This window comes from Ursus americanus, chromosome 36 (assembly GCF_024610735.1).
Source record: "Ursus americanus isolate L20-20 chromosome 36, mUrsAme1.1.p, whole genome shotgun sequence".
NCBI lineage: Eukaryota > Metazoa > Chordata > Mammalia > Carnivora > Ursidae > Ursus > Ursus americanus.
In genome coordinates this window covers 15,838,320-15,866,164 of record NC_142162.1, presented here as the reverse complement: position 1 = coordinate 15,866,164, position 27,845 = coordinate 15,838,320, and the positions used below count along the sequence as shown (strand labels likewise).

The 27,845-nt window shown below is 38.1% G+C and overlaps 1 protein-coding gene across 3 annotated transcripts in view; it reads left to right on the top strand.

Annotated features, from left to right (window-relative positions):
* RORA (RAR related orphan receptor A) overlaps positions 1-27,845 on the top strand; it is a 1,262,587-nt gene that overhangs the window by 359,045 nt on the left and 875,697 nt on the right. For all 3 annotated transcript variants that reach the window (XM_045814466.2, XM_087859286.1, XM_087859285.1), the window contains exons 5-6: positions 5,466-5,561; positions 11,197-11,348. The gene's annotated coding sequence lies outside the window, so the exon portion shown is untranslated. The remainder of the gene's footprint in view (positions 1-5,465; positions 5,562-11,196; positions 11,349-27,845) is intronic.

Here is a 27,845-nt window from a genome sequence, read left to right as displayed (position 1 = left end):
GTCATAATGAATTTTATTTCTCTGAAATTCAACCCTACCACCCCCCCGCCAAGTCAGGGTTTTAAATCCTGGCTTTCACAATTACCATATGAAGTTGGGTAAATGACAGATTTTCAAATTTTTGCTTCCTTGTCCATGAAATGGAGATTATTTTGTCATAACCTTTTCAAAAAACAATTGTTAGAATGAGTAGAACTCTCTTTTATGAATAATTTTACCACCAATAGTATGTCATAATCCAAATGTAAGGTATTATTAATAATACTTTTAATAAAGATGATAATGATAACAAATACTGGAGTTTGTTACCATGAATTTATCCAAAATATACAACATGGATTCTTCTCTCAATGAACTTTCAGGCAGTTGGAGGGAGATAGATAAGAATTTGTGAGATCATGTCTAACCATAATGGGTAGTGTGTCATCACCAAATGAGGAGTGCAAACACCAATGCTAAAATATTTCAGGGAAAGGAGAGTCCATGGACCCAAAGGATAAGAAAAGACTTCCATCTTAGGGAAGAGGAACATGACCAAGGTCATAAAGAGGGTAGGAGTCATATGAGTAAAGGGGAGAGGAGGGAGAGACCAGATGGAGGACATGAACTACAGCAAAGGGTTGGGATAAGAAACACGAAGACTAATGTGCTTATGCCCAGAACAGAATATCCACTGGGGTATTGTCTTGTGCTGGGAACTAGGGCCAAACAGGGACACCAAGGCCTTGCTTGCATTTATCCTTGAGGATTCTAAACATTTTTCTGTTAGTTAAATGTATTGGGAAGGGAGTAGGCTGGAGAGGCATTAGGCATATATGAGGAAAATGGTCTTAAATTTAGTCAGATTACCCAATATTTGCTATTCTGTCAAACTAACATCTAGCAACCTACAAACACACTTTTCTAAACACAGTAATTTGTCAAGAATATTGCAAAACAATTTTATAAAACCCTGTTCACCTGGAGTAGTCAACTGGTTTCAAACTAAGTATGCATATTTATACAATAAGGCAAGAGAATGTTATGCAGAAAACAGTATGACTCTAAACAATATCTGTTCCACTTCGTGGAAACATTACATAAGGGCCACACACTCTTTCAAGTTAGAATATGGAACCTGAGGAAACTTTCGAGGCTGCTTTCCATAAAGGATCCATACTGGAAGCCGATTACTTCAAGACAGGATTTGGGCTTGATCTAAAAGACAATCTGCAGGCTTTCTTTTCTACTTTTTCCTCTCCACAGCTTTTTGTCCCATTCTTTACTGACTAGTTTTTTCTTCATAAGGGAAAATGTGGGTAGCAAAGTTTTGCAGGTGAAGTAAGAGTTATTTTTAGCCTTTTTTTTTATAAGCTACTGGGGAAAATTGCATTTCATTTACCATATGTCATAATGGCTCTAGATAGAATGGAAAATGGTTAGACCTGAGCAACTGGAAGATCCAGGCCAGTAATATAAATTTTGTCAATTCAAAAAACCTCAAGGACGGTACTCACTAGAATAAATTGTTTTACTCAAGCTATAACTAGTTCAGTTAACTTGACAGGCTTCGATTCAGTTGAAATTCAGTTCGGTTTTAAAAAACACTCAGGCTGGCTGATGGAATTAACTAGTTATTTGACTAAATTGACTCACAGTGTGAAATGACTAGTCAGTTTAATCAAAATGTTCAGACTGGTTGTGCATGCAGGTGTAAAAGTGGACATTTCAACACTCTCTCCTGGCTATTCTTTATTCAACAAAATGACAAATGTGAAGAGTTTTATAAAATATAATATGAATAGCAGATTATGTAAAATGGTCCAGAAAGCCAGCAGTTTTTGCCCTGGGATTAGCAGTCAGCAATCTCACTCAGAGTTTGGATCCTCTAACTGTATTTGCCAGGTTCCTGCTTAAACTCACATCCCATCCTGGGCCTTCCTTACTATCCCCGATGATAGTTCTGTTCATTCTCTGGACAGCCAAAATGTTTTGAGGATCTGCTCTGTTCTTTACACACTTTGATACTCTACTCTTTATGCATACAAAGACTACATTTTCTAATTAAGGGGGAAAAAGCAGGGATCAGATCATCTGTAACATATTCTAACAACGGACCAAAACATTTTCTCCCTGGGATGTGTAATTGCCAAATTATGTGTCACAGGAAGAAAGGCAAGAAGGAGGGAAGGAAGAAGGGAGGGAGGGAGGGCTATGGAAGGAAGGAAGGAAAAAGAAAATTCATTGCATATTACAGAAAAAATGTTACGTGGAGTCAACAAATAAAATGAGTAGGTAATTGGACCAAATTAAAGGATGGAATCAGCTACCTTCTAACCCGAAGACCCTTGGTGTTCAAAACAAAATCATTCCTTAGCATACTTCTTCCTTTTTGCCAACTTTTTATTAAGATACAGTGGTGCTTCTTTTTAAAAGTAAAGGACAGATTTTAAAGATACAGGATATATTCAGTAGCATGCAGGACTCTGGAAATTGGAGTTCTGAGTGCTGAGCCTGAATATTACCGTCTTTTGGGAAATGGGTTCAGTAGATAAGTCCTCCTTATTGTGGAGAAAGAAAAGTTGAACAGTTTGAACACTTCTTAGCAGTGAAACCTCACTCTGAAGAGCCTCTGAGGTGAGTGAAATGAATCAGAAACATATGGATTACATTTTGCTTCAAGTGCCTCAGGGCTCAGAGTGTTTGGCTAAGTACATTTTAGGTTTTTCCCATTACAGAATTGAAAAAAAAATACTATTGCCTGAAGCACTTTCCCAAGCCCAACTCGTACTAGGATTCAGCTGAAGGAACGTCCTGCCCCTCTCCCATTAGAAATGCAAATGAGCCCAAAGCATCAGTTTTTTCAGAATGCTCTCAGGGAATGCAAGCCAGATCTGTAGGAATCATCTGCATAGATGGCATTATTTATGAGGAAAAAAAGGGGGGGAGGGGAGAAGAAGGGGGCCGAAGAGGAAAAGAAAAGGGAAAAGAAAAAAAAAGACCTCAGATCCTCCCAAAGAGGAGTGAGTAGTACTTTTGCTAAAATAGATATGAAGATATATGTTTCCTCCCTACTGCAAAGGCAGTAATGGTTTTGGTAGTAGATTTCAGTCTATTAACCTAGGATTCAAATAATGAAGATTATAATAATGCCAGATATTTATTTTATATGGATAATCTTATTTTGATAAATTTTATGACCCCATCTCATTATTCTGATTTAATTTTCTGAGATAGAGTATGGATATTTAGTGTCCAACAGAGAATATGTGAACTGGGAAATGTGTTTCAAGACTATTGGGGGCACCTGGGTGGCTCAGTCCCTTAAGTGTCTTCCTCAGGCTCAGTTCATAATCCCAGGGTCCTAAGATCAAGCAGGGAGTCTTCTCCCTCTACCCTTCCTCCCTGCTCATGATCTCTCTCTCTCTCAAATAAGTAAATAAAGATTTTATTTATTTATTTGACAGAGACAGCCAGGGAGAGAGGGAACACAAGCAGGGGGAGTGGGAGAGGAAGAAGCAGGCTCCTAGAGGAGGAGCCTGATGTGGGGCTCCATCCCAGAACGCTGGATCACGCCCTGAGCCAAAGGCAGACTTAACGACTGCGCCACCCAGGCACCCCAGTAAATAAAATCTTAAAAAAAAATTAAAAGACTATTGGGAGTGGCATTCCTTTTTGTAATTCAAAAAAAACAAAAAACAAAAAACCTGAAAACAGCCCAAATGTTCCTTAAGCAGCAAAATGGAAAAATAAACTATTGTCATACAATGGAAATTCTCTGCAACAGTACAATGGACTGTGGACACAAGTTATGAACCCATAAACATGGCAACATCTTAGAAACACATGGAGGGGACACTCTCACTGGAACAGCCACTCCTCTTGACTCTGAAGACCAGATGTAGCTGCCATTGCTGCCATCTTCCATTGTCAACACAGATGTTTGCTGTCCCTGGGGTGAGGGTGTCTGACTGACACACCTGGCCACTGTTTCCAAGACATCCTGGTATAGCAAATATTATCTGTTACTTTCAAATTCTTTAGTAGATTAAGGTCTAAATTATAAGGTAGGAAATTTCTCAAATAAAGAAAGATAGGGTGCTGGGCTGCTGGAAAGAATGGCAAACATTACTATAGACTTCAAGAAAAAAATATGAGCTACAAGAAGTAGGAGAGAGTCAGGAAACCAAACTCATAACTCTTGGTTAAGTCTAAATAAGTAGTACTTGGTAAAATGTAAAAATGCTAACAATAATCTAGAATTTAACTCCAGGATAGTATCTTATGGGAGATGAAGAGATAGGGAATTAAACACATTCTAAGCTTTTTTTCCCCACTGTTTTGGAGAATAATGTAGATAATGATTAACTCTAGGCATTCACAGAAAAATATGTCTAAATAATTACATTAAAAATATAAGGGCAGGGACACCTTGGTGGCTCAGTTGGTTAAGTGTCTGTCTTCAGCTCAGATCTCATGATCCCAGGGTCCTGTACTCAAGTCCTGCATCAGGCTCCTTGTTCAGCAGGAAGCCTGCTTCTCCCTCTGCCTGCTGGTCTCCCTGCTTGTGCTCTCTCTCCCTCTCTCTGACAAATAAATAAATCTTTAAAAAAATATATAAAGATGGGGGAGAGGGATGAATAGGTGAAGCACAGAGGATTTTTAGTGCAGTGAAAATACTCTGTATAATATCAAAATGATGGATTCATGTCATTATACATGTAACCAAACCCGTAGAGGGTACAGCACCAAGTGTAAACTGTCACATGAACTATGGACTTTGAGTGGTAATGTTGTGTCAGTGTAGGTCCATCAGTTATAACAAATGTACCACTCTAGCGGGGGATATTGTCAGTGGGGGAGGCTATGCATGTGTGGGGGCAGGGGCTATATGGGAAATCTCTGTATCTTCCCCTCAAGTTTTCTGTGAACTTTCAACTGTTATAAAATTAAAAGTCTTTAAAAAATTGTAAGGATAAATTCTTGGGCATTAATAATTGGAAGGGTCACAAAAAGGATTTCAGAGGTACTGGTAATGTTATTTATGCTGATTATATCAATGTGTGAAAATATAGCAAGCTGTACACTTGTGACATATACACTTTTCTTGTCCATATTATACTTCAGTAAAAAGTTTTTCAAATTTTGTGGGTTCATGCTAAAAAATTTTGTTTAGAAAGTATAGAAAGACATAGAGTAAATAATAGGTTTCCTTCCTACCCACAGTCTCCTGATTCCTACCTAGAGGCACTGCTGTAATACTTTCTTCTAAATCCTTCCACAGATATTTTAGGATCGTATACTCATGTTTATGTGTGTGTTTGTATTTATGAAAAAATATATGTACATATGTATTCATGTATATACATATATACACATATATATTCATGTATATTTCCCCCTTTATTACCTAATCAGTATACCAGTGCACTATGCACACTGTTGTGCATCTTGCTGATTATGTTGATTTATCTTTTCCTTTTTAGGGCCACACAGAAGTCGTGGATTCTATTGTATGGTTATACCACAGTTTATTTAGCCAGTCAATGGCTACTCAAAGCAGCGCAACAAAAAATATCTGTGTAAGTATTTCATTGCATAATACACGTATGAATGATCTTATATAAATTATGCATGTATGTATGAATATATGTACATAAACATATGGAATTACAAGATCAAATGGCATATGCCTTTCTAATTTTGATAGATATCACTGAATTACTCTCTGAAAACATTGTACTCCTTTCATTCCACCAATAATGAATGAAAGTAATATTCCTCCATGTCTTTACCAGCACAATATAGTATCAGACTTTTTCAATACGGCTAGTATGATAGATGAAAAATCCGCTTGTTCATTTTTATTTGCATTTCTCTAGTCAGATAATTTAATTATTAAAACTACTTTCATATGTTTACTAGCCATTTGTATTCATTTTTCTTTATGTTCTTGTTTTGCTCGTTTTTATAGTGAGCTGATGTTTCTTAATTATTTATATTGGGGTAAAATATACATAACATTTACCATTTCAACTATTTTTAAGTGTATAATTCAGTGTCATTGTACGTTCACATTGTTATGGGACCAATACCACTACTCAGCTCCAGAACTCTGTCCTTATCTTAAACTAAAACTCCCTACCCACTAAACAATAACTCGCCATTTCCTTATTAATTTTATGAGCTCTTTATGTATTAATGTAATTCATGATTTGTCATTTAAATCCTGACAGTAATCCTGTGAAGTGGGCAATTGGTTTTATGATTCACTCTAGTTGGACTTTACCCTCAGCACTCAGCTAAAACTGCTCTTGCCATGGTTATCAATGACCTACATATTGCTAAATCCAATCATCCATTGCAGTTTTCAACTTACTTGCCCTATCAGCAGAATTTGATAAAACTGATCATTTCTTCTAGTACAACTTTTTCCAGTTGAATTCCAAGATGCCTCAATCTCACAGTCTACCTCATCTCAGTCTCCTTTGTCAACTCCTCAATTTTTCTAAACTTTGGTAAGCTCCAAGTCTCAGTACTTGCATTACTTCTCTTCTTTGTCTATACTCACTCCTTTGGTGATCTCTTCCAGTCTTATGGCTTTAAATAGCATCTATATGCTACTGACTACCAAATTCATAACTCTAGCCCAGATCTCCCCGCTGAACCTCCACATTTGTATATTTAACTGCCTCCTCAATATTTTCACATAAGTATATAATAAATATATCAAGCCTAACAATTTCATAATTTATTTTCTGGATTACAACTTCTAATAACAGTAAAACAACTTAGCTGTACTATCCCTCCTATGAATGGCAATTTTAAAATCTAGAAAAATATTTTAAAACACATTTGAAAGCAAATATAGAAAGAAATTATAGAGAGGCTGGCCCTTAAAAATAGGGATTATCATGGTAATATGTGCATTCTTGTGGCCATTTTTCTGAAGGCACTCACGGAACCGCATGAGGCAGAGCTGGAGATAGTAATAGATTTGAATTGAGGAATCAGAGAGCAGAGGTTTGGGCTGGCAGAGTTACTTGAAAATTAAAGAGGGAGAGAAACATCAGAGATGAGGGAGCTGCAGAGGGGTCAGCCCCAAAATTATGAATATAACTCTTCAAACTATTGAGTAATCATTGAATTGTGCATGTTCTGGAGATATTCCAGGGGTCATCCAGAAATGGCATATAGAAAGTTCAAAGGACTGAGAGGGAATCTCAGCTGCTTCCCACTGCAAGAAAGACAGAGTTTTGGGTTTAGTCAATATTTCTCATAGTTAGATAATGGAATCTAGATTCTCTACAATATATTAAATGATGTCTATCATTAATAAACAATTACTAGACAGATGAAGAACCGGAAATGAGATCTAACTCCAGGAAAAAAACAATCAATAGAAATGACCCAAAGATTATTTAGATGTTGGAATTAGCAGATAATAACTTTAAAGCTGCTTTGTATACATTCTAAGGAATTAAAGGAAACTATATCCATAATGAATAAACATGAGAAATCTGGCAGAGTAATGAAAACTTTAAAAAGAACACAATAATTGAAATAAAAATTTTATAAGATGGGTTTAGAAGCATATTGCAGATAGCAGAAAAAGAGCCAGTGAACTTGATGATGGATCAATAGAAATTAACCAATTTAAAAAACAGAGAAAAATTACTTACACGTTATGCTCGTCAACCTATGAGACTATATTAAGCAGTTTAATATACATGCGCCTGAGTTCCGAAAAGGAAATAGAAAGTGGTGCAGAAAAAAATTTTTTGAAGAAAAAATGGCAGAAAGCTTCCAAAATTTGGTGGAAAATACTGAATTTTCAGATCCAATAAGCTTAGTAAACCTCAGGATAAACACTACACCCAAACACATTATAGTAAAACTGCTGGAAGCCAAGAAAAGTCTTGAAAGCAGGAATAACAAAACAATACATTACAAATGACAACGGATTTTTAATAAAAAAGAAGACAAAGCAGTTGACAATGGGATCATATCTTCAATAAGAAAGCTATCAACTCAAATTTTTATATTCAGCAAAATTTATTCCTTGCAATGAACACACATAAACACATTTTTAGAAAAATTAAAACTGAGAGAATTTGTTGCCAGCAGATTTGCACTATAGGAAATGCTAATGGAAATTCCTCTAAATGGAGAGAAATGACACCAGAGGGAAACTTATTTCTATAGGAAGGAAGGAAGAACATCACAAATGGTAAATATGGGAGTAAATATGTAAGTGTAAATATGAAGTAATTATATACATATGTGTATATATATTTTTTATTTTTAAGAAATATATGACCACTTAAAAGAAGCAGCTATTTATTTATTTATTTTTAAAAGATTTTATTTATGTATTCGACACAAGCCAGAGATAGCAAGAAAGGGAACACAAGCGGGGAGAGTGGGAGAGGGAGAAGCAGGCTTCCAGCTGAGCAGGGAGCCCAACATGGGGCTCGATTCCAGGACCCCGAGATCATGACCCGAGCCGAAGGCAGATGATTAATGACTGAGCCACTCAGGTGCTCCAAGAAGCAGCTATTTAAAGCCAAAATTATGACACTATATTATAGAGCTTACAATGAATATAGATGTTTTATATATTACAGCAATAGCACAAAGGATGGGGGATAAATGAAACTACACTTTTGCAAGATTTCTATATTTCATGTGAGGTAGTACATTATAAACTCTAAGACTTTGCTAAATTAAAGATACATATTGTGTTTCTAAAGGAACCGCTAAAATAATGCAAAAAGGAATAGTTGAAATTTTAATAGAGGAATTAAAATGGAATATTAATACAGTTATATTAATCCAAAGATAGGAAAAGAGAACAAAGAAACAAAATTAGATAGAACAAATGGAAAATACATGACAAAATGGTAGACCTAAATCCAACCATATTGATAATTATATTACATGTAAATTGATAAAACACTACAATTAAGAAGCTAAATTGTGGAAGGAGCCAAGATGCCCTTCAACAGATGACTGGATTAAGAAGATGTGGTCCATATATACAATGGAATATTAGCCATCCGAAGGAGCGATTACCCAACATTTGCAGCAACATGGACGGGACTGGAGGAGATTATGCTAAGTGAAATAAGTCAAGCAGAGAAAGACAATTATCAGATGGTTTCACTCATTTATGGGACATAAGAAATAGCAGGGAGATTGGTAGGAGAAGGAAGGGAAGAATGAAGGGGGGGTAAACAGAAGGAGGAAGGAACCATGAGAGACTATGGACTCTGGGAAACAAACTGAGGGCTTCAGAGGGGAGGGAGGTGGGGGATTGGGATAGGCCGCTGATGGGTATTAAGGAGGATACGTATTGCATGGTGCACTGGGTGTTATACGCAAATAATGAATCATGGAACACTCCATCAAAAACTAAGGATGTACTGTATGGTGACTAACATAACATAATAAAAAATTATTTAAAAAAATAAAGTCAGTTGTGTTTCTACATGCTAGCCACAAATTAGTATTATTCATGTAGAATATCTTCAAAAAATAACATATTTAGAAATAATTTGTTTATGCAAGACTGATATCCTGAAGACTACAGAACACTTTAGAAAGAAATTATTGAAGACCAAAATTAGTGAAGAGATAGATATACCATGTTTATGGATCAGAAGATTCAATATTGTAAAAATGCCCATTGTCCCCTCTCTAAATTGACCTACACAGACATAAGAATCCCAGTCATAATCCCACCAGACCTTCTTATAGGAATTAAGAAACTAAACTTAAAATTTATATGACAATGAAAAGAACCTACGTTAGCCAAAGTAAAGGAAAACCTGACCTCAAGACATTTTATAAAGCTACAATAATCAAGACAGTGTGATGTTAGGTATAGATAGGCAAATAGGTCTATATGAAAAAAAGAGAACCTTAAACATTACCTTATATCAAACACAAAGACCCATTTGAGAAAGATTATTGTCCAAAATAGAAAAGCTAAAAACTCTGAAGCCTTAGAAGAAATTATGGGAGAATATGTTTGTTAGGATTAGTCAAAGATTTCTTAGAAATTTAAGGAAGGAAGTTACCATAAAACAAACAAACAAAAAGATGAATTAGATCTCATCAAAATTTAAAACATTTGATAATCATAAAGTAATACTAAGGAAGTTAGTAAATAAGCAAGACATTGAGAAAATACTTGTAAAAGTATATCTGACAAAAAGAACTCTATAATCAAAAGGCAAATAAACTAAATTCAAATATGCAAAAGACTTGATTAGACAATACACTAAAGAAAACATACGAATGGTGAAGCACACGTAAAAGTGATTAACATCATTAGTCATTAAGAAAATACAAATCCACATGAGCTATGAATTGCAGCCCATCAACATGGTAAAGGTTAAAAAGACTGTCACTCTTGTTGATGGAAGTAGAAAATGATATAACCACATTTTTAAAAGAAAATGATATAACCACAGTTTTAAAAATGTCTGATAATTTCTTATAAAAGGTCACATCTCTTTAGATGTGACCTGGACCCAGCAATTCCACTCCTAGTACTTACCTAAGAACTGAAAGTGTATACTCACAGAGACTTGCAGAAGAATGTTTACAGCATCGTCATTTATAATAGCTCCAACTAGAAACAGCCCAGTTTTTTGTAGACAGAATAATGATATACAAAGTGTAATATATTTGTACAGTGAAACACTATGAAGCAATAAAATGTGGTATATTCATATCATGGAATACTATTTAGCAATAAAATGGAACAAATTAATGAGTGATGTAACAGCATGGATGATTCTCAAAAGCATTATGCTGAATGAAAAAAGCCCTTACACGAAAGAGCCCCTACTGCATGAGTCTCACAGATGTCATGCCGAGCAAATGAAGCCAGGCAAAAAAAGAGAAACACAAATGAGTCCATTCATGCAGGCAAAATAAATCTATTCTGAAAAAAAAAAAAATTCAGATAAATGGTTGCCTCTGGTAACTGAGAAGGAACAAGGGAAACTTTCTGGGGTGACGGAAATGTTTCATGTCTTGATGGGAATGTGGTTTAGCAGGTGTACTCTTTTGTCGTGTCTCATCAAATTGTAGAGTTTATGTTTATGTATTTGAATGTATATAAATTTTAGATTCAGAAAAAACTGTGAACTAATAATTGAACTCAAATTAGTAGGTTTCCTTTTCACTACCTTTTGTGTATTGCAGGCTTCAACAAATGAGCAAAGATGGAAAGGATAAAGAAAGTCAGGTTTCTCACTGTTGGGAAGGGAGTTAACAGCCAAGGGAAGGAAAGGCAAGAATGTACCCAGTACTTCTGGATCGGAATTGGAGATCAGTATGAACTCATGGATACTAAGGTAGGTACATAGATAAATAGATGGATAGATGAAAATAAGAGAGAGAAAGATTTTGTATATGACATATGTAACATATGATATATATATACATTGGCATTATGTATATTTCTGTCATAGGTATGTGACTCATATGATCTAGCTTTGTTTGCTGAGAGGGCTCAGAAGCATTGATATGCCCATAGGAATAAAAATACCTTGTGCCCAGATCTTGGTTTATGCCTGGACTATGCCCACATGGCTTATCCCCATCGATCCTTCAAGTATTTTCTTAAATGTCTTCTCAGTGTTGCCTAGACTGATCCACACAATTTGAAATTGTAACCCTTCACCCGATCTGTGCTTATCAGCCGTCTTTGCTTTTTGGCCTCAGTGCTTATCACCTTCTATCATGTTATATAATTAATTCTTTTATATATTTTCCCTCTCCCTTCTAAAGAGTGAACTCCTGGAGGGCAAAGATTTTTGGTTCATTCGATTTGTTCAACACTTAGAACAGGGTCTGGCACATGATAGGTACTCAGTAAGTGTTTGTTGAATAAATGAATGGCTGATATTGTTACAGATAAGGAAACTAAGGTTTGAATTCACAGCAAGTAAGTAACACAGGTGGGATGTCTACCCATCTCATTAACTGCAGAATTCTTTTCATTAAATGTCTTTATAGTGTGAAAGATCATGATGTGAAACCAAATCTGACTCCATAACCTAAGCACTACACCCTCTGTGGCACCGAAGATAAATTTTGCTTGCTTCCTAGTTGGGCCCAGGCTAAGTCTAGCCCAGTGCAGTGACCATACTTAAAGCCTTTTGCCCGGAATGCCCATTTACATCGGTAAAGATAGATCAGACCTTTGAAGTAGATAAGATGGCAGCTGCCAAATGAGTCCACCTGGGGACAATGCTTTTCTAAGCCCCAGAATTTACTGGGGCCTCAGCTCACATATATCCTCTCTCTTTATCCTCACTCTCACCAACAGTCTTATAAGAGTGTGCATAAGAACTCCTAAGAAATTTGTCTATGTAGGGGAAAAATGAAGTGAAAAGAAGAAAGATGTCACATTTAGAGAGGCATCTGTCGAGAAGAAACAAAAATTAACATCAGAAGAAGCAGCTACGTGTTTGGCAACTGTTGGCATTTTTTAAGAAAAAAAAATCATTTCTTTTAACATTCAAGGCTAAAAGGGTAATTGTGAAAGAGAAAGAAAAGGCTAGGTCCCTCCTTAGTAGAACCACAAACCTAAAGTCAGTAATAAGCAGCTAAACCAACAAAAGAGGGAAAGCTATGTCTGGAAATTTTGGTTCAAAGCAATTGAAGGTTGGAAGAGGAAAAAGAGAATATGACAATGTAAGCATCACTCAAATCTGTCGAAGTGTGGATACAGATCTGAAGGTCCAGTTACCTTAGGTTCTCCAGTCCATTGGGTTCTGAAGGGGCTACCAATTACATGACTTGCCCCTTTGGTCATAGGAAAAGACAAATTATCTTTGCCTGGCTGATCTTAATACCCAGAACCCTTGGCCACCGTGATTGGCTAAGGAATGATCTCATGCCCAGATAGGCAGGATTTTTCTCTGGGTTTCATGTAGAGACTAAGTGAGATAAGCCCTCACTTTCTTCTGAGCTTCCTTTTTTTTTTTTTAAGATTTTATTTATTTCTTTGACAGAGAGAGACAGCCAGAGAGAGAGGAAACACAAGCAGGGGGAGTGGGAGAGGAAGAAACAGGCTCCCAGCGGAGGAGCCTGATGTGGGGCTCCATCCCATAATGCCAGGATCGTGCACTGAGCCGAAGGCAGATGCTTAATGACTGAGCCACCCAGGTGCCCCTTTCCTGAGCTTCCTAAGATGGAATGGTAGAAACTTGACCTTGTTAGTGTCCATACTTCCCTCCTCTTGCTAATGGAGAAAGCCTGTAAACCAAAAAAAAAAAAAGAAGAAGAAGAAGAAGAAGAAGAAGAAGAAGCAGCAGCCAAAACCCATTACTAACAAGACAGAGAAAGTAAGAGAAGAGTGGTAGCACTGTCCAGTTCCTGGTAGCCTTCATAACTAATCCTATTTCTGGAGTTCACAGTTGTTTGAGTTGTTTCTAGCTACTTGCAGCAAAGAGAGTCCTGACCAACAAACACACCCTGCAAAAATCTCATTTTTTTTGTCAAATGTTTCTTGACACCATGCTCAGCACTGTAAAGGGGAAAACTGCCATGAACCCAGTCCTCTGAGAGTTGAAAATATAAAACATGCAGAAGTAACTGTTGGGACCCTAACAGTCCCCTTACTGTGCTGTAATAAAAGTCAGATGGGCTTATGGGGACCTTAGCAGCATAGATGAGTGGGACAAGGGAGGCTATTTTGATGAGACCAAGTTCAGGGGAACTTACGTAACAACAGAACTGACTGTGAGGAGAGCGTTCAGGAGACTACATAAGAGCTAGATTTGGGCCAGTCTCAAAATCAAAGGAGATCCAATACAGGAGTGAGCCAAAGGGACAGAAGCATAAATAGTGGATGAATCTGTGAGTCAGAAGAGATAGGAGAATTGTGGTTCCAGGAAGTTCATCCATGGGAAAGAGGGATAGTGTCCACTAGTGGGTGGAGGTGTGAGAGGTGGCACCCAGTTCCAACTGGCCAGCATTCAACAGAGTTCCAGCCTAATAGGCTATAGTTCTTTGGAGATCTGGTTTGCCTTTTCTGTGTAGACAAGACACTTACCAGCTAACTAGTCAATGTCATTGTGAGAACCCAGAGCTTAGAATTTACAGTGGGATCTGAGTCTTCACCCAGATCAGCTTAGAGGGGTTTGAACCAGATGATGAGTATTAGGTACAATCATAGCAAGGGTCCAGGCACAAGCCAGAAATTGAAGTTTGGCATTTGTATCCAATGCCTTGTGGAGAATCTAGAACTGGAAATGAGAGACCAGGCAAAGTGGTCAAGGGTTGAAGAACCAAAGGAACAGAGCATTAAGCAAGAGAAAGGATGAGAATGAAGTGAATGCTTCTAAAATTTTTTCCCAAAGGAGGTTGAAGTTCACCCAGCATGTTTTTATTAATGGACTGCTAGGTGAGATGTGGGTAGATCAGCCTGTTTTAAGGATGTAGGAGCTGGTAGACATCAAGGGATAAGGGGATCAAATGCGGGTGCCAATGATGCAGAATGAGCAGAGTGAGGCTCTGGGAAAGGCAGCATATCAGTAGGTATGCAGGTTGCCTGGTTTCCTCCCTGGAGTATTGGGGTGGAATAGTGACACTATTTACTGAACTTAACAGTCAGGGTCCCAACAATGGCAGAATCCTGTTCTGCCATCCAACCCATTTACTCCAATACAAGAGTATAGTATAATCTGTATGAACAGACTGCTTGAGTTCAAATGCACAGTTTATTACTAACTACCTCCGTGACCTTGAACAGGTTATGTGATACCTTATTCCTCATTTCCCTCATCTGTAAAAAGGAGAATGTTTTGGTACCACCATATAAGATTATTATAATAATAACATTAATACACATTAAGCACTCAGAACTGTTCCCAGCAAGTATTAAGCACTCACTTAGTGTTAACAATTAATACTATCTCTCAAGAGAGAAATACAGGGAACAGTAAGCAAATGGAAAACAAAGACCACTTTACTATTAGCTTTCAAGAGTGCCTAAGAAGCCCAATGCAGAGCTGTCAAGAACAAATGGCTTGGGTTTAAAGTTGAGGGATTTTCACCATTCTCTAAAGCTTACATCCAGATCTTGGGTCTTAACAGTGTCTGGCCTGGCTCATTATTAGAAACTAAAGGAATGACCATGATATTTGGGAATGTGTGAGAAAAGAAGAGCAGAACCTGAGTCTACTTATTCACCAGCTGCAATGAAGACAGGACAGCAAAATGGGGAGTGAGCCTGGGGTTATAACACTGAGTGACAATGCCCCTAGTAAACGCAGTGCAGCAAATGTCCCAGGCTGCTACACAATCATATTAGGAGCATATTTCCCTACTCAGGTAGGGATAGTAGAAAGTGGGAGTGGGGTGACTGCAGGCAGTAGAACCCGGTCTCTGGCAAGAGAATAGAAGTAGGTACATCCAGTTTCATAGATAGATATCCAGCCAATTGTAATAAAGCGACTTCCAGAATCCACAGGCTGGTGGGTCTGAGCTTATTTCAAAAATTCCTGTCTTTCATCTTTAGGATTTGTTCAGGAACTGGCTCAGACAAGAAGCAACTCATCATAGGCAGGGCCAACTGCGCAATCTGGCAGTTGACAGAAACTTTACCCTTGACCATACGTGTCTAGCTTCTAATGAAGAGTGTGCAAACTGAGATTGATACTTTCTGTGATGATTAGTTTATATTTACAACATTTCCCTCCTCCCATCTTTTAAAGAAGATATATATATATATATATATATATATATATATATATATATATATATATATATATTTTTTTTTTTTTTTTTTTTACCACTAATTGGCTCGGTTAAAGCAATTGAATCAGTTAAAGCAACTGAAGAAGTGTAAACAGTGGGCTCTTTCAGTGTTCTCTGACTCCTTCAGAGCCTTGAGCACTACTGCCGGCTGCTTTCAAATTAATGGTTCCTGATGATACTGAGGGCAGCCCCCCAAGCAAAATCTATACAGAGATAGGACATCTTGGTGTGCACCCTGATTTGAAAGGATGAGAACACACAGTAGGAAATGCATGAGGGAATATTAAGAAGTGTATACAATTAATTTTTATGAGCATTATGAGACAGGGGCATCTACTGGAATGTAATGATTGCATCTGAGCAGGGTGGTTACCTGGGAATCCACGATTCTCTTCGGTTTTGGTAGATGGGATTCTATAGAGATTTGTGGCAAACCTCCTACAGTGAAATATTGCCGTTAAACCTAGGAGAGCAGAAATTTTATTTTCCCTTTCTTGCTTCTTTCTCACCCCAAAATAGTCTCTTTTGATTCAATGCAAATTTCACAGAATCACAGCATTTCAGGTTTGGAAGCAATTTCTTTGCTCATTGTTTCTTTTTGGATACATGTATCCTTTCTAGAATTATGTTTCTTTTACTTAAAGTACATGCTTTAGATATTCCTTGAGGATAGATCTATTGTTGATAAACTCCAAGTTTGTTTGAAAATGTTTTTGTTTCCTCTTCATTTTGAAAAGATTATTTCTCCTTGGTGTATAAATGTAGAGTTATTTTTACTCAGAATTTTGAAAATATTATTTTACTGTATTTTGATTTCCATGTTGCTATAAGGAACCTGAAGTGAATCCAATTGTTATTTCTTTGAAGGTAATCCTTTTTTTAAAAAAAATCACTTTTGGTGTTTTTTATTTATCTTCCTTATCCTATGATTTTATTTAGAGATATAGATTTCTTTTATGTTTCACATTTGTCATGGTTCCTGAATCTGAGACTATGTGACTTTCATTAATTCTGGAAGTTTTTCATTATCTTTCAAATGTTACCTTTTCATTTTTTTCTAGACTTTCCTGGAACTTAAAAAAAAATGTCCCCTTGATATTCTCTTTTAATTTTCCTTGTTTCTTTAAATTATCCTATCACATTTTCATCTTTTTCTGTAAAGAGTAATTGCTTTAGTATGCAGCAATGTATAGTAAGCAATTTCTTTAGTGCTATTTTCGAGTTTACTAATTCTTCCTTTAACTCTGTCTATTTGGCTCTTTGGTCCATCTGTTGAGTTTTTAATTTTAAGAGTTATATAACCTTTTTATTCCTAGATGTCTATTTGTTTGTTTGTTTGTTTTTCAAGATTTCCTGGTGTTTTTTCAAAATACCTTATTCCTTCTTTTATTTCTTACCACATTTAAGCATACCAGTTGTTTATTATTTCTTCTGACAGTTGCTCCCTAAAGTCCATAGGAGTGTAAAACTTTTTTTATACTTTGGTTTTATTTGTGATTTTGTTTGTGGTTCTTACTCATTTTGATTTGATTCTCAAAATTTTACACTTTTGGTTTCCCAACTCTTATCCATTTCAGTTATAGCTGTGTGAATTCTGCAAAGCCCACTTTGAGAGTGATGCTTTGCAGGAAGAATTTGCTTTGGTTTCTGCCCAGAACTTGTTACATGATCATTGTAAATTAATATTTTTGGCTTGAGGCTTCCTAGATCACCTAAGTGGGATAGAAATAAACCTGAAACCCATGTGAGCACAGACCTATGTTCACAAATTCTCAAGAGAGACGTTTTTTCCTCACAAGAACTTACACCCAGATTAACAAGTTTCTCCTCTTGCCAGTAGGCTAATGTTTACTACCTTTCACTGAAATTAGACTCCTTTTAAAGCTCTTGATTCTGCATAGGAGTTTTTTTTTTTTAATTTTTTTATTATGTTATGTTAGTCATCATACAGTACATACTTAGTTTTTGATGTAGTGTTCCATGATTCTTGTTTGCATATAACACCCAGTGCTGCATGCAATATGTGCCCCCCATAATACCCGTCACCGGCCTATCACAATCCCCCACCTCCCTCCCCTCTGAAGCCCTCAGTTTATTTCCCAGAGTCCATAGTCTCTCATGGTTCCTTCCTCCTTCATTCTTCCCTTCCTTCTCCTACCAATCTCCCTGCTATTTCTTATGTTCCATAAATGAGTGAAACCATCTGATAATTGTCTTTCTCTGCTTGACTTATTTCATTTAGCATAATCTCCTCCAGTCCCGTCCATGTTGCTGCAAATGTTGGGTAATCGCTCTTTCAGATGGCTGAGTAATATTCCATTGTATATATGGACCACATCTTCTTAATCCAGTCATCTGTTGAAGGGCATCTCGGCTCCTTCCACAATTTAGCTATTGTGGACAATGCTGCTATGAACATTGGGGTGCAAATGGCCCTTCTCTTCACTACGTGTGTATCTTTGGGGTAAATACCCAGTAGTGCAATGGCTGGATCATAGGGTAGCTAAATTTTTAACTTTTTGAGGGACCTCCACACTGTTTTCCAAAGTGGCTGTACCAACTTGCATTCTCACCAACAGTGTAAGAGGGATCCCCTTTCTCCACATCCTCTCCAACATTTGTTGTTTCCTGCCTTGTCAATTTTTGCCATTCTCACTGGAGTAAGGTGGTATCTCAATGTGGTTTTGATTTGAATCTCCCTGAGGGCTAATGATTTTGAACATTTTTTCATGTGTTTGTTAGTCATTTGTATGTCTTCATTGGAAAAGTGTCTGTTCATATCTTCTGCCCATTTTTTGATTTGATTATTTGTTTCTCGTGCATTGAGTTTGAGAAGTTCTTTGTAGATCTTGGATACCAGTCTTTTATCTGTAGTGTCATTTGCAAATATCTTCTCCCATTCCGTGGGCTGCCTCTTAGTTTTTTTGACTGTTTCCTTGGCTGTGCAGAAGCTTTTTATCTTGATGAAGTCCCACAATTTCATTTTTTCTTTTGTTTCTCTTGCCTTTGGAGATGTGTCATGAAAGAAGTTGCTGTGGCCGATGTCAAAGGGGTTGCTGCCTATGTTCTCCTCTAGGATTTTGATGGATTCCTGTCTCACATCGAGGTCTTTCATCCATTTGGAGTTTCTCTTTGTGTCTGGTGTGAAAGAGTGGTTAAGTTTCATTCTTTTGCATGTAGCTGTCCAATTTTCTCAGCACCATTTATTGAAGAGACTGTCTTTTTTCCACTAGATGTTTTTTCCTGCTTTGTCAAAGATTAGTTGCCCAAAGAGCTGAGAGTCCCATTTCTGGGTTCTTTGTTCTGTTTCATTGGTCTATGTGTCTGTTCTTGTGCAGTACCATGCTGTCTTTGTGATCACAGCTTTGTGGTATAGCTTGAAATCCGGCAACATGATGCCCTCAGCTTTGTTTTTCCTTTTCAACAATTCCTTGGCGATTTGGGGCCTTTTCTGGTTCCACACAACTTTAAGGGCTGTTTGTTCCAGCTCTTCGAATAATGTCATTGGTATTTTGATTGGGATGGCATTGAAAGTGTAGATTTCTCTGGGTAGCATAGACATTTTAACTATGTTTATTCTTCCAATTTACGAGCATGGAATGTTTTTCCATCTTTTTGTGCCTTCTTCAATGTCTTTCAAGAGTGATCTGTAGTTTCTAGAATATAGATCCTTTACGCCTCTGGTTAAGTTAATTCGAAGATATCATATGATATTTGGTGCTATTGTAAATGGAATCGATTCCCTAATTTCTCTTTCTTCAGTCTCATTGTTCATGTATAGAAATGCAACTGATTTCTGAACATTGATTTTGTTTCCTGCCACATTACTGAATTGCTCTATAAGTTCTAGTAATTTGGGGGTGGAGTCTTTTGGGTTTTCCATATAGAGTATCATGTCATCTGCGAAGAGAGACAGTTTGACTTCTCTGTCGATTTGGATGCCTTTAATCCCTTTTGCTGTCTGATTGCTGTCTCAAGGACTTCTAGTACTATGTTGAATAATAGTGGCGAGAGTGGGCATCCTTGTTGTGTTCCTGATCTTAAGGGAAAGGCTTCCAGCTTTTCCCCATTGAGAATGATATTTGCCGTAGGCTTTTCATAGATGGCTTTTATGAGATTAAGAAATGTACCCTCTGTTCCTATACTCTGAAGGGTTTTAATCAGGAAAGGATGCTGTATTTTGTCAAATGCTTTTTCTGCATCAGTTGAGAGGATCGTATGGTTCTTGACTCTTTTCTCGTTGATATGATCTATCACACTGATCAATTTGTGAATGTTGAACCACCGTTGCATCCCAGGGATGAATCCCACTTGGTCATGATGGATAATCCTTTTAATGTACTGTTGGATCCTATTAGCTAGGATCTTGTTAAGAATTTTGGCGTCCAGAGCCACCTGCACTGGGGAGTGGGCTGACTTGCGGACCGGCATCCGTGAGAGAGCAGACTGAGACCGTGAGCCGGAAACTGACGTGACCAGTCTGAAAACCAGAGCTCCGGAGTGCACAGACCACACTGAAATGGAGCTCCAGAGCATGCGGGGGCAGCTGGCGGCTGGCGGTGTTAGAAACACAAAGGACAGAGACGTGCCGGCCCTGGAAGTGAGGGCTGGGCCGCCGGTGTGGGGCGCACATCCCAGGATGCTGTAGGGTTTAGGAGCACCAACAGAAACAGAGTTAAAGTGGCCAGAGGGGCTGGGTGGAGAAGGAACTGCGATCCCTCTGTTCTGAGACAGAGGCAGAGATTCGACCACTGTTGCTCTGACTCTCAGAAGAGGCACAGCAAACCGCCAGGGAAAGCTGCCAGAGAACAAAAGCCTGGAAATGCTGGCTCACAGTTTGCCCATCCCCATCCCCCCTCACAGGGGACAGGGAGACTCTACCCAAACAGGGTTGCCTGAGTATCGGTGCGGCAGACCCCTCCCCCAGAAAGCAGGCTGAAAAATCAAGCAGCTCACATCCCTAAGGTCTCTATAAAACAAGTGCACACTGCCTGGGTCCTGGTCAATAATTTGGGCTCTGGACAACCCCCGCAACCTCCCCTCATCAGAATGACGAGAAGGAGAAATCCCCCCCCCCCCAGCAAAGAAAAGACAATGAGTCTGTGGCCTCTGCCACAGAACTAATGGATATGGATATAACCAAATTATCAGAAATGGAGTTCAGACTAACAATGGTCAAGATGATGTGAAGACTTGAAAAAAATATTAACAAAAATATTAACAAGAATATAGAATCTCTAAGAGCAGAAATGAGAGTGAATCTGGCAGAAATTAAAAATTCTATGAATCAAATGCAGTCAAAACTAGATGCTCTGATGGCCAGGGTGAATGAGGCAGAAGAATGTATTGGCGAATTGGAGGATGGGTTAGTAGGAGAGAAAGCTAAAATAGAAACTTGGCTCAAAAAAATCCAATCTCAGGGGCACCTGGGTGTCTCAGTTGTTAAGCGTCTGCCTTTGGCTCAGGGCATGATCCCGGCGTTCTGGGATCGAGCCCCACATCAGGCTCCTCCGCTGGAAGCGTGCTTCTTCCTCTCCCACTCCCCCCACTTGTGTTCCCTCTCTCGCTGCCTGTCTCTATCTCTGTGAAATAAATAAATAAAATCTTAAAAAAAAATCCAATCTCAAGAATGTAGGTTACGGGAGATTACTGACTCAATGAAACATTCCAATGTCAGAATCATCGGCATCCCTGAGGGGGTGGAGAAAAACAGAGGTCTAGAAGAGATTTTGAACAAATTGTAGCTGAAAACTTCCCTAATCTAGCAAAGGAAACAAGCATTCATGTCCAAGAGGCAGAGAGGACCCCTCCCAAGCTCAACCATGACAAACCTATGCCAAGTCACGTCATAGTGCAATTTGCAAATATTAGATCCAAGGATACAGTATTGAAAGCGGCCAGGGCAAAGAAATTTCTCACGTACCAAGGCAAAGGTATTAGAATTACATCAGACATGTCTACACAGACCTGGACTGAGAGAAAGTGTTGGGGGGGCATTTTAAAGCTCTTTCAGAGAAAAACATGCAGCCAAGGATCCTTTATCCAGCAAGGCTGTCATTCAGAATTGATGGAGAGATAAGGACCTTCCAGAATCGCCAGTCACTGACCAATTTCGTAACCACGAAACCAGCCCTACAGGAGATATTAAGGGGGGTTCTATAAAGGTAAAAAGGCCCCAAGAGTGATACAGAACAGAAAGTCACAATCTATAGAAACAAAAACTTTACAGGCAACATGGCATCATTAAAATCATATCTGTCAGTAATGACTCTCAATGTAAATGGCCTGAATGCTCCCATAAACGCCACAGGGTTGCAGATTGGATAAAAAGACATGACCCATCCATTTGCTGTCTACAAGAGATTCATTTTGAACATTCAGACTGAAAGTAAAGGGATGGAATACCACAATAATAATCCTTTTAATGTACTGTTGGATTCTATTAGCAAGGATCTTGTTGAGGATTTTGGCATCCATATTCGTCAGGGAAATCGGTCTGTAATTCTCCTTTTTGATGGGGTCTTTTCCTGGTTTGGGGATCAAGGTAATACTGGCCTCATGGAATGAGTTTGGTAGTTTTCCTTCTGTTTCTATTTTTTGAAACAGCTTCAGGAGAAGAGGTGTTATTTCTTCTTTGAATGTTTGGTTGCATTCCCCGGGGAATCCATCAGGCCCTGGACTCTTGTTTTTGAGGAGGTTTTTGATCACTGCTTCAATCTCTTCATAATTAATCGGTCTGTTTTAAAAATCATTTTCTTCCTGTTTCAGTCTTGGTAGTTTATAGGTTTCCAGGAAGGCATCCATTTCTTCCAGGTTGTTTAATATATTGGCATATAGTTGTTGATATTAGTTTCTAATGATTGTTTCTATTTCCTTGATGTTAGTTCTGATCTCTCCCCTTTCATTTATAATTTTATTATTTTGGGTCCTTTCTCTATTCTTTTGAATAAGTCTTGCCAGTGGCTTATCGATCTTATTTATTCTTTCAAAGAACCAGCTTCTAGTTTTGTTGATCTGCTCTGTTGTGCTCCTGGTTTCTAATTCATTGACCTCTGCTCGAATCTTGATCACCTGCCTTCTCGTGCATGAGTTAGGCCTGTTCTTCTTTTTCCAGCTCCAGCTTCCTGAGGTGCGAATATAAAAGCTGCATTTTAGATTTTTCTGTTCTTTTGAGTGAGGCTTGGATGGCTATGTATTTCCCCCTTAGGACTGCCTTTGCTGTGTCCCATAGGTTTTGGACTGATGTGTTTTCATTCTCATTGTTTTCCATAAATTGCTTAAGCTCATTTTTAATTCCCTGGTTTACTCAGTCATTCTTAAGCAGGCTGGTTCTTAGTTTCCAAGTGTTTGAATTTCTTCCAAATTTTTCCTTGTGATTGAGATCCAGTTTCAAAGCATTGTGGTCTGAGAATATCTGCATAGGAGTCTTAAATTCAATTATCTACCTTGCGCAGCCCCAAGACTTTTTCATGTCCTCATATGCAGCCATTAAACCCCTCAGTGTCACAAGGACAACAAAGGCCCTGACAGCAGCCTAAGCTTCAGTCATTCTTGATTCCTGTTCCTCTGAGTGTTTGGCCCCTAAGTGTTTCCCTTTCTTTGTTATAAACTTAGTGAAACCTATAAAAGTCTTTATAAAACTTATATTTTATCCTATTTTTCTAGGTATTATGAAGTAGGTAGTGTTTTTCAAGATAATTAGCTAAAAATTCCCTGATACGGATCATAAGTTTAATTAACCTAACTCTATCTTTTTTTTTTTTAACAACACTACCAGTCTTATTTCAAATGATTTGCAGAGCCTCGATATGTTAAGATAAAGAATAGACTAGAGTAGACTAGAATAGAATACTATAGAATGGAATCAGAATTTCCCTGGCTATAGCAGGGCAAGCCCAGAACTCTGCTGGTTTAGAGTTTTTTTTATTCTTCATGACAGCACCCAAGATATCTGTGGGGACCTGTAGGACTACACAGATCACACTTTGAGGGAAAGTCTAATCTTGACCAAACCCCTGATCTTCAAAAGAAAAAAAAAATCCTATTTTCATATAGCTTGCCAGTCAGACTCCTCCCTTAGACTGGGTGCATGCCACAGATGAAAATGGGGAAAGATGATAAATTCAGGAGAGCATCTCTGATATTGAGGCATTTGGTTTCCTATTTGTAAATACAAATAAAACTTAAACATAACCTTAAGGCTAATGTATTTATGTAGTTCTCTTAAGTTTAAATGCATGGTAACCTTGATTTCTAAAATAGCTATACCCTTGGGGTGCCCGGGTGACTCAGTTGGTTAAGCACCCAACTCTTGATTCTGGCTCAGGTCATGATCTCAGGGTTGTGAGATGGAGCCCCACATCGGGCTCTGCACTCGGCATGGAGCCTGCTTAAGATTCTTTCTCTCCCTCTCCCTCTGTCCCTTCCCACCGTCTCCCTCTCTAAAAAAACCTAAATAAAATAAAATAAAAAATAAAACAGCGACACCCTTGAAACATTCAATATAAACTAAATCCTACATTCCCACTTACTTTCATTGTAATATTAGAGCTATGTTCCTCTGAAAAAAACAGTCTGGCCCTAGGATGCAAAATTGTCTTAAAGAATGCAGAAAATCGAATATAAGTGCATGTTAATTTTTGTAAATCGCTTACAATAAAATATTATCTCTTAATAAAATGTAAGCAAAAAAATTGAACACTGTAAATTAGATTATAAATGGGACATAGAGGAAAGATGCCTCATTTCATTAATCAAGCACTCTAGTCTTTATAAAATATATATATTATATCCACAAACCCCATCACATTCAAAGACGGATGAATTGAGCGTGTCTTGTTTGATTGTTCATTCTTTGAGAGTTTCTGGTTCACACTTTTCCCAAGTGTGTTTGGACAGATGAAAATATATCCAGTAAAAAGCAGGTCACAGACACTTAATCTTGGATTTCTGTAACAAGAACCTTTATCACTGTGAAGCCTCCACTCTTTATCTTCTGGTCACTATTGCAAGTCAATACCTTGTAGTGGCTGATTTCAGAAGTCAGAGTCAGAAAGATTTGTGATTGGAAAGGCTGGAGAAGTGGGATTGGGTAGAATGGCCACATGGCTTGGAGGTTTGTTTGTTTCCTCAGCAGGACAGCAAGAGCAAAGGCAAAAACATAAAATTGAGGCAGGAAAGAGGGAAAGGAGACAGACCAAAGAAAAACACAAAGCAAGAAACAAAAAACAGAGTGCCTTTACTCAGACGAGCAGAGTCAGATTTAAGAAAGGGCGTTTGCACACTTCAGCTCTTCCAGAATCCCTTACCCAGTGGCCACTATTCTCTATATTTTGTGCTATGTCCTGTCTTCCTGACTTGAAATGTCTCTAGAGCAGGGCATAAATAATAATTATTATATTTCTGTAACACTTCAAGTTTTCTAGTGAGATTGCCTCTTACATTATCTCACTTACTATTCAAATTAGGAAGGCATTTATTATGATTATCGCCATTTTACAACTAAGAAAATTGAGTTTTAAAAAGGTTAAGAGGTTTGCCAAGGATCACATAACTAGTAAATGATAAAGCCAGGAGCTGGACACAGTTCTTCACCAATGTTCCTATGTTCTTCCTACCAAACCAGCAGTTTTTAATTTTTAAAAAAGATTTTATTTATTTATTTGAGAGAGAGAAAGAGTGATCACAAGGGGGCAGAGGGAGAGGGACAAGCACTTTCCCTGCCAAGCAGGGACCCAGACCCAGGCTCGATCCCAGGACCCTGAGATCATGACCTGAGCCAAAGGCAGACATTTAACCAACTGAGCCACCCAGGTGCCCCAAGCAGTTTTTAATTTTGATGGAGTTCGATTCATCTATTCTTTATCCTCTATGGTTGGTGCTTTCTGTGACTGTTCACTGAAATCTCTGCCTACCCCCTAAGTCATGAAGATATTCTCCGATGTTTACTTCAATAGTTTTAGCTCCATGTTTAAACCTATCATCCATCAGTTTTTGTATATGGTGTGAGTGAGGAGTTGAGGTTCATTTTTCATATGGATAGATACCCAGTGGTTCTAGCACCATTTTTGAAAATGCTTTCTTTCCTTGAGTTGCTTTGATCAAAAACAAAAATTATCAAAAATTATTTGACTGCCTAAGTGTGGTTTTTTTTTCTATCCTCTTTATTCTGTTCCATTATTCTATTTGCCTATCCATTTGTCAGTACCCTGTTATCTTGATTACAGTAGCATCTGACATGGTTCTGATTATTCAGTTTTTAAGTAACTAGTAGTCCAATTGACTTACCATAATTATAGAGATTTGCCATTGTTTCATTCATTTTTTCGTTTATTCAATGCTTGTTTATTGAATGCCAGCCTTGTGACAGACACTGTGGTTGGTACTGGGAAATAGCAATAGATTAAGTAACTGTAATTCCTGTCTTAAGGAGCTACCATAGTGAGGGACACACTTACACAAACAAGTAACTATCATACAATGTGCTAGAAGTAATCACTCAGTCAATAAATATTTATTGAGCATATACTATCAGCTTGGCAATGTGGAATCCTGAGCTCATGTCAAATTTCAACTTTGCTAATACAAGTGTGAGCGTCTCTTCCCAACCTCACGTCACCTACATGATATGTTTTCTAAGCTACACATTCCCTGCTAATTAGTTGGGTCCTTCTCTTTTGAACATTTTCCCACCACAAAAGCACAATACTATGAATGGTAATACCTCGTATTAGCATACTGCTTTCAACTTTTCAAAGTGGTTTTACATCCATTATCATGTTTTTCTCTTCACATTTCTCCCATGCATTAGGAAAAGCAAACGTTATTATTTTTATTTGACAGAGACAAGTCGATCCCAGAAGCGGTAAGTGACTTGCTCACTGTCACAGAGCGAAGGCTGCAGCCTCCCCTCTCCTGCCTCCACCCCAACTCCCTTCCTGCTTCCGTTACCGTTATTCTCTCTGTTCAGCATCTTATCAGTACATACTGTACCTGGAAGGCTTCCAGTTTCAGGTACCACTCCTGGGCTCCAAGTTAAGCTGCCACGATGGTACCTTATGTTGAAAGACTACAATAGATTGTCAGCGTTATCTTCAAGTGCTGACGGAGATTTATGAATGGGGATGGAGGAAAGAGTCATGATCATTGTCACCATTACAACTGCCTGCAGAAGATTCATAAAATTTCTGACACTTTCTTCATCCTTTTTGCCAGGCATCAGCTGTCAGGGGAAGGTCGCCCCTTCCCACCCAGCTTTGAAATGAAGTGATAAATATGTCAGAAAGCTCATGCCGGGTTCAGTCTTCTGCCTTGTAAACAGTTTTCGTTGATACATACATTAAAGTTCGCTTTCTTTTTTTAAGCCTCCATAAAAGTGCTTGAAAAAGAGCACTGTCACTGATAAATGTCTCCCTTATTGTGGGACTTTTAAGGATATGGGCTTGTTTAAAAAATATAAAGATGTATAAATGGCTGGATATCTTGGGTCTTGTTTGACAGCAGGCTAACCAGGGTGTCAAGGCTGGTGCTTTTACATAAGGAAATTTACACCAGTGTTCTGAATTTCTATGAGCTCATTCTCTTCTTCCAGCCCCTCTCTTTTCCACCTCTGGTATCTTAAAAAAAAAAAAAAAAAAGGCAGCATATCAAGGCTCTAAAGACATGGAAATATTGAATGCATATATTTTTTTAAAAAAAATGATTTTTAGGTCAGTTTTTTTTTTCAGTGCTTAATGCAGAAAAGGGCCCCATTTTGCATTCCCATTGGCAATGTAGACAGAGTGAGGAGTGTGTAATTGGGATCACGGCAGGAAGTGTGCTAGTGACTGAGAGAAAGTTTCACAAAATTAGACTATCAAGAGGGTACAGTGGGGAAAAAGGAAGAATATCTCTTTGGGCTGAATACAGGATACAGCATGTGCCCATTTTCCAACGGAAGATGAAAGGGATGCATTATCCTACCGAATCAGAAAACAAAGAAAGCTAGCAAAAACAGAACCTGAAATGATCCATTTAGCTTCTAGGTCTTCAACTTCTATTAGTATTATTATTAAATCATGTATTACCCAACCAAGCTTCAGGGG